Source organism: Lycorma delicatula, chromosome 6 (assembly GCF_047948215.1).
Source record: "Lycorma delicatula isolate Av1 chromosome 6, ASM4794821v1, whole genome shotgun sequence".
In the NCBI taxonomy this organism is placed as follows: Eukaryota; Metazoa; Arthropoda; class Insecta; order Hemiptera; family Fulgoridae; genus Lycorma; species Lycorma delicatula.
In genome coordinates this window covers 19,660,473-19,675,666 of record NC_134460.1, presented here as the reverse complement: position 1 = coordinate 19,675,666, position 15,194 = coordinate 19,660,473, and the positions used below count along the sequence as shown (strand labels likewise).

Below are 15,194 nucleotides of genomic sequence, written 5' to 3'. Positions count from 1 at the left end.
AAACACAGGCTTTATGCTAAGAATTAATGACAACAGTATTATTACTACTATTATTGTTTTTGATATAACAATAACTAACTATACAATGATAATAACAGCATCATTACATAATTAATGAACTGAAAATGATATATTGTACCTTACCAATTAACAGGAAATAAATTCTAACTGTTATTGAACTGTATCTCTAATTATGAAAATACTGTACATACAGTAATTTCTTTTAAAATTATAAAATAATCAACTTAATTTATTCTTTACACTCTTCTTTAGTTGATTCTATCTACCAGAAAACTCAGGATCAGGTTGTCAAGAATTCTTCTTCATTTTTCCTTCTGAAGAAACTAATCCTTAAACACTCTTTCAAGTCACATTTTCTGCTCATTTTCCACTTAGCTGAATCCATCCACTGTATCCATAGTAAACTTACTCTAATTCCAGTTTCCAGATTTTCTGTTTCTCACTTAAAGCAAACTATACTTTCCCAACTTTTCTCTTTCCCCTTTAATTTTAATCCATCTCTTCTACTCTCCCTAAAAATTGTTGTCCGTTTTCTTATAGCTTACTTCTACCTCCAATAAGTCACATTCCACACCCCCGGATGCATATGTTAAAAGATAGGCACTATGCTACAACAACAATTTCACAGAATATCTAAGCTATTCACATTTTGTTTCAAACTCAGTCATATTTCCATTTTCCATTATCACTGTTACAAAATTAGTAAATTCCTCGGTCTAATCTTCACTCTCCCATCTAGCTTTGCTTTTACATGGTTGAAGTTGCTCTTACATAAATAGTTCTTCCGTATGTGTATATGTTTGTATATGTAAGGTACAGGACCTACAATCAGAGGCACTGCAAAATGTTTATTAATTATTTGCACTTCCTTTCTAAATTGTTATTATTATTAAAAGAAAGATTTTATCAGAAATTTCAAGGAAATGAAGAGTAAAAAAGTTACAGTTTACTGTTGCTTCTTAATTTCTTTGAACACCACTGATGACAAAATAATGTTTGCTTCATTCAATTCTACTGTGGGTGGGCAAGGCATGAGAATAACCCTGACTATGTCTGGCTGAGTGGACTGTGTTTATTTAGTTTCAAAACTATTTGCAGGGTGAGAGCTGCATATTTCACACATGTGTAATACAGGGTCCAGCATATAAATCTTACGATTTTGTAGTAATTGTTATGTTGGCACTACTGTCAATGAGAAGGCGGGAGTGTTGTACATCGACAGGTCTATTCATGCTGTTTCAGTAACCAGTATGTAGTGGTCAGGTGAACAAGAGTGTTTGTGATTGAAGCCCATTTTAAAAATAATGACTCTGTTATTGTAACACAGCGTTTATTTCGCAGACATTTCAATTTAAATCGACACGCTCTGTTCCTAGTAGGAATACAATATTGTTGTAGGTGAAGAATTTTAGGAACACATCATCTGCTTTAAAAACGAAATCAACAGGACGAAAACGGACTGTGAGAACGCCTGAAAACATTAATGCTGTAAGGTTAGCTGTTACGCGGTCTCCACAACATTCAGTGAGACATGCTGCTGCGCTAGCCATTTCTGAGTTAAGGGTACGACGAATTCTTCATGACGACCAAAAATTCCATCCATATAAGATGATGTTAGTGCAGCAACTTAAAGCAAATGATTGGGCGTCTCGCAAAGCCGCTTGCAAGGTCATCCTTGAAAATGTCCACCAGGATGCCATTATTCTTTTAAGTGACAAGGCGCATTTTCATCTGTCAGGATTTGTGAATAAATAAAATTACTGTTATTGGGCTTCACATAATCCACAGCATATTCTTAAAAAACTACTTCACAATCAATATGTTACAGTGCGGTGTGTGGTTTCAAAGTTCGGCACAATTGGCCTGTATTTTTTTGAGGAGTTAAATCGCAGAGTAACAGTAACATCTCATTGATATGTAAATATGTTGAATGAATTCCTGCGACCGAAACCGAATGACTTTCAAGGACAAGAAATTTTGTTTTAACAGGATGGTGCCACCGCCCATACGGCGAGAATCGCAGTATGGATGTTCTGCGAGAAACCTTTCCTAAACATTTGATTTCCCGATTTGGCGACATTCCTTGGCCAGCGCGTTCACCTGATCTGGCTGTTTGTGATTTTTTTTCTGTAGGGGTATCTCAAACATAAAGTCTTCAGTAGTCGACCACAGTCAACTACAGAACTCAAGGAGGCCATTCAACGAGAAATTGAAGCGGTTCCACAAGTGATGATTGAGTGAGCAATGTCAAATTTTAGAATGAGGTTAAGTGAGTGTGTGAGGTGTAATGGAAAACATTCAGACGACATAATATTCAAATAAAAAAAAATCTATGTAAGTAATTCACTATAAATTTCAAAAATTGATCTTTAATTTGATATATTAAATGTTTTAATAGTACGAAACACAGTTTAATTATTATCCCTCAAAAATCGTCAGGTTTATATTCCAGACCCTGTATGATATAAAGATTTAATAAATAAAAAAATTATGCCACAACAAAATTATTATGCCATCCATTATTATTACTACTGTATTAAAAACATTTTTATGTTGAAAGTTTTCTATTAATATTGCTTTATAACCACATTTAATATAATAAATAATATTTTGTGATAGCAAATGTAGCGTATTCTGTGATAGCTAATTATCCATTGTCTCTATTGTTATTATACCATTAATCATTCTATTCTACATAAACTTATGTTTAACAAGAAGGTTTCCTTCTTCTTGTTTTTTAAAACTGTCATTAAAGATTGTGATGATAACCACAAGCATTCAAATTAAATCTTTAAAAATTAGTACAAGTTGACGTAGATTATGCTTTAAAATCATCATAACATAAAGTTGTATGCAATAGATCATTTTTACTAATTTGTAAACAGAATTAATGATTTTAGTTTTTTTATAGTTTTAATATAAGGTTTGAATTAATTAAATTATTTGCATAGGGAAAACATTTATATATAAGCAGGACATAAATAAAATATCACTCATAGTGAATGCAGCCACGTTAATAATAATGTTTGCAGAAAAAAGAAAGAGCAAAACCCACAGCTATTTTTCCCAATAAGCAGTATTTATTCTGTATACATACATATTAATTATGATATACCTAATAATATCAATCTATATTTTTACAGACACCAAGTTACTTATTTCTGTTAGTATGCCACTTTTTTAGTGTCGAAATGGCAATTTTTCTCAACCATGACACTTTTCTTAGTTTTCAGTTTTTAGGTACAAGAAAAATTACTAATTCTTTAACACCTTACACTCACCAGAATAATGATTTCCCCTCCCACCCTATTTCCTTAAGTTTGTAATTTCCAATTTTTAGATATGGCTCGTAAACTCTTATGCCTTAACAGAACTTCTTTAGATATTAATTCTTGATAAGCACCTTAATTTTGTCAAAATGGTAGTTGATCTAAGGATGGATTTTATTTTGTTGGCATGGGTTTACTGTACACAACAGGAACAGTTTTTGACATTGGTAAAAAAAAAAAAAACTGTTAATTCCTTTGAAACTACTACTGCTTCAAATGTATTGGAATAACTAGTTCGGAACCTTTTTAATAATGTACTGTTTTAATGCATAAATATATATAAATGTATCATTTTTACTCTGCTATTAAAAACATTTTTAAAGTTTTAAACATATATGTTGTGGTAACCGATTAATAGCACACAACAAAAAAAGTGTACTTAAAAATTACTTATGCCAAATTTTAAATCACAAATATCAAAACAATTAAGATATTGTACGTTTAACTTTGCAAGATTGAGAAATAAAATATACCTGTATGGTTTAGTATTACAAACAAAGTTGTAGAGAATAAGAACTAAAACACATAATTTCTTATTTTTCCTATTTAAGAAATATGATAATTTGGTTCATTCAGTCAATTAGTTCACAGCCTATTTTTACCATCTTTCTTTCTTTCTTTTTCCTGTTTAGCCTCCGGTAACTACCGTTTAGATAATACTTCAGAGGATGAATGAGGATGATATGTATGAGTGTAAATGAATTGTAGTCTTGTACATTCTCAGTTCGACCATACCTGAGATGTGTGGTTAATTGAAACCCAACCACCAAAGAACACCGGTATCCACGATCTAGTATTCAAGTCCGTGTAAAAATAGTTGGCTTTACTAGGACTTGAACACTATTTTTACCATCTGGAAGTTGAATTTTAAAAAAGTAAGACTTAGAAAGTGCCTAGGACCTAACCACTCAGCGAAATTATAATTGTCTTGCATTTTATATTTAAAATTATACAATCACACATTACTTTCCGAGACTGAAAATCTTTTAACCCATCAGAATACATAAAAAAAAATTTACCCGCAATAATAAATATAACAATCAAAACACAAGTTCTGCCTTCTTGAGATGTTGAGCAGTTCAGAGAGTAACTATTGAATCAATAAGTTTAACCATCTATTATTTACACAATTTAGAGCACCATTTTTTTAAAAAGATATCTAAGTAGATGCCCAGGAACTAAGAACTACTCTGTAACATATAAATTTATAAATGCCATTTTTTTGGCAGTACTGTGATGTGAGTGAATTATATGTTTTCTGTTACTATTAGTTTTATTAAAGAATCAATTTAAATAATAACTAAAACGGATTTTAAAAAACTAAGGAACTGAAAAAACAATAAAATATTTTTTAAATTTTGATTTTTAAAAGTCAGTATTAAATTAAAAACAAAGAATTGTCGCTAACTCACTAATATTTGAAGCTGACTTCAAACAGTAGAAATTTAAAGAATTGTAAAATATCAATTTTTCTTTTTTAATTTTCATAAGCAAACAATGACACTGTCCATATGGAAAATAACCACTCAAAAAAAAAAAAAAAATGCAAAGGTAGGAAACCTATATCTTTGTAAAATGAATATATAGAAATAACATAGAGACTACTATCAAGTATTAGCTAAGGCTCTATGGAAACCAGGAATATTTTTTACTCCATTTTGATTAAGTATGAAAAGGAATGCTGAATGATTTTTCTGATTGGCTATAGAGATAATATAAATTTAATTTATGAAATATACTATTTAAATTATTTGGGAAAAACAAAAGATAGATCACCAGAGAAACATCCTAACACAATAAAAACTAAATTGTTCAGTGAATATTAAACTGAATTGAAACCTCTTCCTTTTAAGGAAGTCATAAAGATCAGAGAAGGAATCTAGTCATTCTTTTTTTGTTACATTCCTTATGACATTTTATGTACCTTATTATTACTACTGTCTTAAATTCAAAATAATAAAAACAATATAAGGAAAACAATTTTATGAACATAGTTGCATACTAATTATTAAGAAAAAAGATATCATTAATTTTTACAATAACAATGAAAATTCTTCCCACATTTTTTTTTCTACTCCTTTTTAATGAATCATTTTTACTTATATCCTGTAAACATGAAAACAATACTGTAATCATAAGTTTCAAAAATCAACTCAAATTAGAATTTCCTCTGATATAACATTTAAAACTACAACTTATTGTAATAAAAAAAAAAACCCCCATTCACAGTACATAAATTATTAATATAGTAGAATATTATCATTATAATTATAATGTCATATTCTCTTTCAAGTTTGTAATTACCTAATCTATTAAAACCATCTTCAATTTATAAAACAGATAATAGTTCAGTTAACGACTGTAATTTTTCATAAAAACAGAGGTAAGTAAAAAAAAAAATTATGTATAAAAATCTGTTGAAGCCTACTTTAAACTGGCCCATACAGTCTATTGCATTAATCTGTGTAATAAACTGTAAAAAAATAATACATTAAGAGATAGAAAAGAGAGGCACATGAGATATTGCAAACATCTACCACAATTTCAGGTAAACCATCATCATTCACAGATTTTAAGTATTTAGTCAAAATCACCAGAGAAAAACACGATCAGTACTCATCTAAAAGCTAAGTGAAGAAATGGTAACATAACTGCAAACCTGAAGATTAAGAAAAATAATGAAAAAATAAGTTTTTTCCAAGAAATCATTAAGCATCTAAAAGGTAAACATAAAACAATTAAATGCAAAGAAAAAAATAAGTTTAAATTACTCAATAAATAAAACGATCAAGAAGTAAATGTATGTAAAAACACTTCGATAAGAGAAGAAAGGGTTTATTTATGCAGCAATGGATTAACTAAATCTTTAAATAACAGTTTTGAATTCATTTTTAACAAAACTCTTTGACTGATCTGTATAATATTCCTAAGCCTCTGCAAATTTAATGTAGCTAACAACCCTGAATCACCAGGGTATGAGTTGTTAATTAAACCCAAACAATAAAAAATTAGAAAATACAACTGGTCCTATCAGTTAAAGTTGTCTAAAACTGAAAACTTTCTGCATACAAAGCATAAGTTTATAAAATGAACTAGAGATTTATTTGAAATTAAGATATCAAAATAAACTTGAGACTTGAAGATCGACTCTCTTAATCTTTCTGAATGGCAAGTAATTGTAAAATATATCATCAACATTCTCCCTCATCTCACTTGAGTTTTTGTCTTAAAATGTTAATCTCTTTGAAATAATTAATTGCAATAGATGATTCAAAAGAAAATTAACAAATTGAGATCATATGAAACATTTGAAATTAAAGAAAGTATAATGTAGGTACTCAATACAAGTAAAAATAAAATACATAACAGAATCAATCTTTGCGAAGCAAATTGCCTTGCACACACAATTATAAAAGTATTATTCTTAACAAAAACAATTATAATTAACAGCACATAGCAAGAGACCTAACAATCTAGGCAATGAACAAGCTACAGATACACTTGCTCTACAAAAAAGTGATATGACTGCCTATAAGTACTGAATCAAGAAAACTGCACTAAATAACTTAAAACTGCAACTATGATACCAATCAATTACTCCAATGAACTCAACACAGATAAAATATATTAGAAACATGTTCAAAAAGTATTCTAACAATTTTAAGACTGGTGTTCTCAAAAAACCATGTAAGGATTGATTATAAAATCAACCATTTAGATACTTTTATACATAGCTAACATTTTTATATAGCTTGCATGGAATAATCTTTACTTTTTTGTAATTTATTTTATAGTAATAAATATATAATTTTTAAAGTTTGTTTTATGCTAAATGTTTTAGTTTTATTTGCAATAGAATAGGTAGGATATATAAAAAAAATTCTGTCTGTTAAAAAATCACATGCAAAGTGAAAACCAAAGAGTAAGTAACCGCAAGAATTTAAGAGGCTCAAAGTGTGAGAGGAAATTTCTTAGTAAAAATAAGAAAAGGAATAAAAAGAAAACAGAGTAAGAAACTGGAATGGAAGCTAAGATACACCACTCTGGAATGCAGGGATATGTAAATACCAGGTTACCTAGAGAAACAATGTATGAAAATGAACAGTAGATAAAGCTGACATACATTATTATCTATCAAACAGCACTGTAGAACAACATTCTCAAAATTAATTTTAATATATCTGAACTGACTGAGGGCTGTATGGAACAACGGAAATCAAAGCAGCTGATGAAAGAAGTCACTTGCAAATTGTGCAATAAATTGCTTGTAAATGTTTAGTAAGATTTTTTTAAATTGGTAATAAGTATGTTTGATAATGCAGTCTGCACAATATGTAATAAAGCTTTATGCGTAGAATGAAAAAAATTCTTCAAATCATCTACATTCCATTAGATATCTATGTTTAGCTTCCACTCAAGTCATCTATTAGAAATTTAGTCACAAAAGAAATTTACAACATAAAAAAATAATCTTTATTGCTTTAAAAAAATCTTTAACTGATAAAAAGTCAGGAATATAAAAAAATAAACAAGCAATCAACTGAGAGCATCCTTTTTTTTTCAAGTCAATTAAAATATTTAAGAGTAACAGATAGGGAAAAACAAATTCATCAGACCAATAATGTCAATTTCAAACTAAAAAAAAAAAAATAAAAACCAAACAAAATTAAAACAAATCAAATAAAAGAATATAAATTAGACCTTTTAAATTATACTAGTTAGGCAATTCATGTTAGATTAAAGAAATAATGCAACATTTATTTCATTAACAATAATATTTTCCAAATTCCTAAAAGGCAGATTACAGCGCAATTATAATTTTTTTTTTTTTTTCAAATTACAGAGAAAATAAACTAAGGAAAGGAGTTACAAAGATTTCAAACATTACAATGCAAAACAAAATGAGTCATGAAAGGGTTAAAAACACATTTAGTTATTCAGAACGTGTGATGTATTAGAAATTCAGTTGAAAGAATCAAGAGACAAAAGAAAGTAGTTTTATTTACAGTTACTAAATACGAAAAAAGAACAGAAGGCTGAAGTATAAGAAAAATACACTAAAAGAGCAGATCAAATGTAAGTAAAAATCCACATCATAAAGGAATTTCAAACAAAACCACAATTCATAGCGCACAATCATGTAGGTACAAAAAAACATTGATCATAAAATTTATTCACTGAATATTCATAAAAATGTAATTCTAATCATATTTATTGATAAAAATTAAAATAACAATAAATATTTCAAAAGTAAAATGTTGTTTTTATTAAAAACATGTAATCGCAAAAAAATTAAAATGATTAATTACGAAAAACTTTTTATTCAATTTTGAAAAATTTATGCATATTCTATTTGGCTACAGAATCTTAAAGAAATCTACATTTGTTATATAAATTTTATAATAACTGTATTTCCTTTTCATGATAGAAAAATCCAATACTAGATGTAGAAACTAAGACTGGATTTAGAAATTGAAATTAAAGAACAGATTTAGAGATGAAATGAAAACAAAGAAACTTATTGTTCTTTAATAGAGATTTAGTTCATAAAAAATTTGTTAGAAAAAGAATTAATTCGGCAGATCATACATTAAAGTTTCATGGTAAGTTAGTCACAACTAATGGAAGAGTAGTAGACAAAAAATGTGGAAAGAAAGAAAGTTTAGAATACATAAAGCAAAAAAAAAAAAAGAAAAAAGTAAGATGCAGAAATACTTTGTAAGATTAAAAGTTAGCATAAAATAGACAACAATAAATTTGTTTAATTAGCCATGCAATGAAAAAAAAAGTTAACTGTATTATCAAATGAGTGAAACAACTAATTAGTTGTGTTTCAACTAAACTTTTAGGATTTCATCTGTTTGTGTATTTTTATGTGGTTATGGCTGAACAGATATCCGGATATTTTGCAGGAAAATTCCTAGGCTATTATGTGAAATAAAATACTATAACAATCTTACAAAAGTTTCAGCTAAAATAGCAACCATTATAGCTATTGGAAAGAGTATCAATGTAAATGATAGTTAAGTAAAAATCGAGATATAACAGCATTACAATTCAAAAATCATTGATCAGTGATGCCTGTTGTCCAAGGAAAAGTGAAATTATTACGAATATAATAATATTATTTAATCAATTTAGAAATCAACACCATAAGGTATTACTTCAGAGGATGAATCTTCATGTGAGATCATATGATTTATTAACTATTGCAATCACAGTAAGCTGAAATAAGTGGCATTAGTTAGAGTTGTCCCTTTTTTAAAAGTTTTGTGGTTAATAATCGAAAAATAAAAAAAGAATAGAAAAAAGTATAAGAAATAATGTGAAATGACACCAATTATGTTGAAGATTGCTATAGTAAAAGGAGAGGAAATAAACTCTCCACGACGGAGTGGTAGCATCTTGGCCTTTCATCTGGAGGTCTTGGGTTTGAATCCCGATCAGGCATGCTACAAATTTTCATTTACTATAAAATTCCACTTCCACATCCCATGCACAAGTTAAAGTTTATGTGGAGATATCACCAAACAAAAAAAAATTACAGAATTATTACTTGAACATATAGATAAATGCTAGATAAAACAGAGTACAGAAAGAAAGCCAAAAAATTTCTACCAGTCTTAACCATATATTTTCTGTTGTTGAAAATTATCTCTTGTCTACATCAGTTCAATTGAGTTAGTCTAAATTAAGCTTACTCATGGATGTAATGAATACAATGACATAAATAGTTAACATTTTAAACCACGTAGTAAAATAGTCATGATTTGAAAAAAGCTTGATTTAAACCTTACATCACTTGATGGAAAAATTAAATTGCAGACTATTAAATCAATATTTTTTCAGTGTTATAATTGGGAAATTTAATTTATTAAAAGAAAAATCTATTTATCAAACTATGAAGAAAGTTCCCATTTTCACTTTTTTTAGTAAATGCAATTCAATTCCATAATTCATAGATTGTCTAAAAAAAATAAAGTATTGATAAAAAAAGAAACTTATTTGTCATATAAGAATTAAAAAAAAATTCCTGATCACATATATTAGATACCAAATAGATAAAAAAAAAATTAAGCAACAAAAATTTCTATGTAAAGAAAATTGTTTACTTACATCAAAAATATACAACATGGCTGTTTTATATAATTACAAAATCAATAAAAACACAAGATCAATCAATTAAAAAAAAAATGATTAGACGAACAAAAGTCAATGTAACTTGTTCACTTAGCAGTACAAAATAATAAAATCTATGACCAATTAAAGTAAATCAACAGTTAATTTACTGTACAAAACAGATATTACAGTCTGTTGCACATTAAAAAGTATAAGAATTTATATATTTTAATTTAATAACAGTATAAAATAAAAGAAATAAAAAATACTCGTAAATGACATTGAAAAACGAATACAATTTGTTCAAAATAAAGAAACAGTTGAATAATGTTTAATTCATTGAAAGATCTAAATAAATAGAAAAGGAAGAAATACTAATAAAAAATAATAAATATTCAGGAAGAATACAGTGTAACTAAATTTAACCATTAAATCAGAAGGTAATGAAGTGTTGCATAAAAGGTCATTAAAGAATAAGGTATAATTAACAAATCACTTAAAGAAAAGTAAGTAAAAAAATAGTTACAGTACAAAATTTAGTAATTAATTTAAGTATAAACAAAAACTGTTATTCCAATAACAAAATATACGTACTCACAGAAAAACTGCTACAGTTACCAACAAATCAGTCTCCTACATAATGAGTGAATAAATTAATTTAATAGCAGACCAATAAAGAGTCACTTTTTGTTTAAAAACATGATGATCATAATAAGATGCTAAGTTATGGAAAAAACTTAACATTTTACTAACAATGCAAACAATTTTTATACAGAAAACCCCAATCAGAGGCAGTCCCACTGCAGGTTGTTTGTATTATTTGATTCTTTTTTATAGCAGGCACTATGGGCATAGACAAAGATGTTTTCTATCGATACCTTTTTTTGTTATTTTCGGAGGGATTAGGATGCTGTAAAAGGGACTTCAACCACTAGCCCTCTTCTATGAATCATGAGACCTTGCCGTTGGTGAGGGGGCTTGAGTGCTCAGGGATACAGAGTAGCTGGACCGAAGGTGCAACCATATCGGAGAGGTATCTGTTGAGAGCCAGACTAAGGAATGATTCCTGAATGAGGGCAGCAGCTCTTTCAGTAGTTGTTAGGGGCGTGAGTCACAATGACTTAAACGGCCACATCAACATCACTCAGTCCTCTGAGTACTGCGCAGCTGAAAGCAATGGAAAACTACAGCTGTTTTTTTTTTCCAAGAAAATGTGGCTCTCTGCATTTTCAAAAGCAATAATGGAGGCGCCTTCCTTGGTAAAATAGTCCCCCGTTGGATCTCCGGGTGGGGACTACTAAGGAGGGGGTCACCAGAAAAGTAAAAAATAACAATCTACGAGTCGGAGTGTGGAATGTTAGAAGCTTAAAAATGGTTGGTAGGGTAGAAAATTTAAAAAGGGAAATGGATAGTGTAAACGTGGATATAGTAGGAATTAGTGAGGTTCGATGGGAAGAGGAAGGCGACTTTTGGACAGGTGACTTTAGAGTAATTAACTCAGCGTCAAATAATGGGCAGGCAGGAATAGGTTTCGTGATGAACAAGAAGATAGGAAGGAGAGTGGAGTACTTCAAGACGCATAGCGATAGAATCATTGTAATAAGGATAAAATCAAAACCTAAACCGACAACGATTGTTAACGTCTATATGCTTACAAGCGCCCATGATGATGATGAGGTAGAATGTGTATACGAAGAGATTGATGAAGCAATTAAACACGTAAAAGGAGATGAAAATTTAATAATAGTTGGAGATTGGAATGCAAGCATTGGAAAAGGCAAGGAAGGAAATATAGTGGGTGAATACGGGCTGGGCAAAAGGAATGAAAGAGGGGACCGACTTATAGAGTTTTGCACGAAGTATAATTTAGTAATTGCCAACACCCAATTTAAAAATCACAATAGAAGAATATACACTTGGAAAAAGCCAGGCGATACTGCAAGGTATCAGATAGACTATATCATGGTTAAGCAAAGATTTAGAAATCAACTCGTTGACTGCAAAACTTACCCTGGAGCAGACATTGATAGCGACCATAATTTGGTGATAATGAAATGTAGATTGGGGTTTAAAAACCTGAAGAAAAGGTGTTAGATGAATCGGTGGAATTTAGAGAAGCTTGAGGAAGAGGAGGTAAAGAAGATTTTTGAGGAGGACATCGCAAGAGGTCTGAGTAAAAAAGATAAGGTAGAAAAAGAATAGGAGAATGTTAAAAAGGAAATTCTTAAATCAGCAGAAGCAAACTTAGGCGGAATAAAGAGAACTGGTAGAAAACCTTGGGTTTCAGACGATATATTGCAGCTGATGGATGAACGTAGAAAATATAAGAATGCTAGTGATGAAGAAAGTAAAAGGAACTACCTGCAATTAAGAAATGCTATAAACAGGAAGTGCAAACTGGCGAAAGAAGAGTGGATTAAAGAAAAGTGTTCAGAAGTGGAAAGAGAAATGAACATTGGTAAAATAGACAGAGCATACAGGAAAGTTAAGGAAAATTTTGGGGTACATAAATTAAAATCTAATAATGTGTTAAGCAAAGATGGTACACCAATATATAATACGAAAGGTAAAGTCGATAGATGGGTGGAATATATTGAAGAGTTATACGAAGGAAATGAATTAGAAAATGGTGGTATAGAGGAACAAGAGGAAGTTGAGGAGGATGAAATGGGAGAAACAATACTGAGATCTGAATTTAAGAGAGCATTAAAAGATTTAAATGGCAGAAAGGCTCCTGGAATAGACGGAATTCCTGTAGAATTACTGCGCAGTACAGGTGAGGAAGCGATTGATAGATTATACAAACTGGTGTGTAATATTTATGAAAAAGGGGAATTTCCGTCAGACTTCAAAAAAAGTGTTATACCAAAGAAAACAGGGGCAGATAAGTGTGAAGAATACAGAACAATTAGTTTAACCAGTCATGCATCAAAAATCTTAACTAGAATTCTATACAGAAGAATTGAGAGGAGAGTGGAGGAAGTGTTAGGAGAAGGCCAATTTGGTTTCAGGAAAAGTATAGGGACAAGGGAAGCAATTTTAGGCCTCAGATTAATAGTAGAAGGAAGATTAAAGAAAAACAAACCGACATACTTGGCGTTTATAGACCTAGAAAAGGCATTTGATAACATAGACTGGAATAAAATGTTCATCATTTTAAAAAAATTAGGGTTCAAATACAGAGATAGAAGAACAATTGCTAACATGTACAGGAACCAAACAGCAACAGTAACAACTGAAGAACATAAGAAAGAAGCCGTAATAAGAAAGGGAGTCCGACAAGGATGTTCCCTATCTCCGTTACTTTTTAATCTTTACATGGAACTAGCAGTTAATGATGTTAAAGAACAATTTAGATTCGGAGTAACAGTACAAGGTGAAAAGATAAAGATGCTACGATTTGCTGATGATATAGTAATTCTAGCAGAGAGTAAAAAGGATTTAGAAGAAACAATGAACGGCATAGATGAAGTCCTACGCAAGAACTATCGCATGAAAATAAAAAAGAAGAAAACAAAAGTAATGAAATGTAGTAGAAATAACAAAGATGGACTACTGAATGTGAAAATAGGAGGAGAAAAGATTATGGAGGTAGAAGAATTTTGTTATTTGGGAAGTAGAATTACTAAAGATGGACGAAGCAGGAGCGTTATAAAATGCCGAATATCACAAGCTAAACGAGCCTTCAGTAAGAAATATAATTTGTTTACATCAAAAATTAATTTAAATGTCAGGAAAAGATTTTTGAAGTGTATGTTTGGAGTGTTGCTTTATATGGAAGTGAAACTTGGACGATCGGAGTATCTGAGAAGAAAAGATTAGAAGCTTTTGAAATGTGGTGCTATAGGAGAATGTTAAAAATCAGATGGGTGGATAAAGTGACAAATGAAGAGGTATTGCGGCAAATAGATGAAGAAAGAAGCATTTGGAAAAATATAGTTAAAAGAAGAGACAGACTTATAGACCACATACTAAGGCATCCTGGAATAGTCGCTTTAATATTGGAAGGACAAGTAGAAGGGAAAAATTGTGTAGGCAGACCACGTTTGGAATATGTAAAACAAATTGTTAGGGATGTAGGATGTAGAGGGTATACTGAAATGAAACGACTAGCACTAGATAGGGAATCTTGGAGAGCTGCTTCAAACCAGTCAAATGACTGAAGATAAAAAAAAAAAAACAACCACTAGCCTTATTGTGCAACCACTAGGCAAGAAACAGAGTTCTTGAGTTGGTTTACAAGCCCCTACTGAATAATATCAAGGATGCAGTGATTCTACTGGTGTCAACATCTTCAGCATGGACCTAATGTCAGAATTAAACTCATGAAACCAAAATTATGAAAGAAAGGAATAAGAACAAGAAAAAGCGGTAGGCTATAAAAAAGAAAGATTAAGCTTGCTTCAGACAGCAAGCACCAATCCTACACTTAATCTTCTGGAAGATCAGATGATTTTTATCTAGTTCTATTATTAAAAATTTACATCCAAAAAAGCTTTATGAAAAAAAATCTAAAGTGTGAATTTCATAAATTATTAAATGTATTGACGGCTCTTTCTCTTTTTCTTTTTAACCTCTGAAGTAAGGTATTACTACAGAGGATGAATAAGGATGATATGTATGAATATAAATGAAGTGTCGACTTGTGCAGTCTCAGGAACACCATTCCTGAGATGTGTGGTTAGTTGAAACCCAATCACCAAAGAACACTAGTATTGAGAAGTG

At 30.1% G+C, this 15,194-nt stretch overlaps 1 protein-coding gene across 2 annotated transcripts in view; it reads right to left on the bottom strand.

Annotated features, from left to right (window-relative positions):
* The window catches only part of SPoCk (secretory pathway calcium atpase), a 180,424-nt gene that overhangs the window by 81,940 nt on the left and 83,290 nt on the right, over positions 1-15,194 (bottom strand). The gene's annotated exons all lie outside the window — the stretch shown is intronic.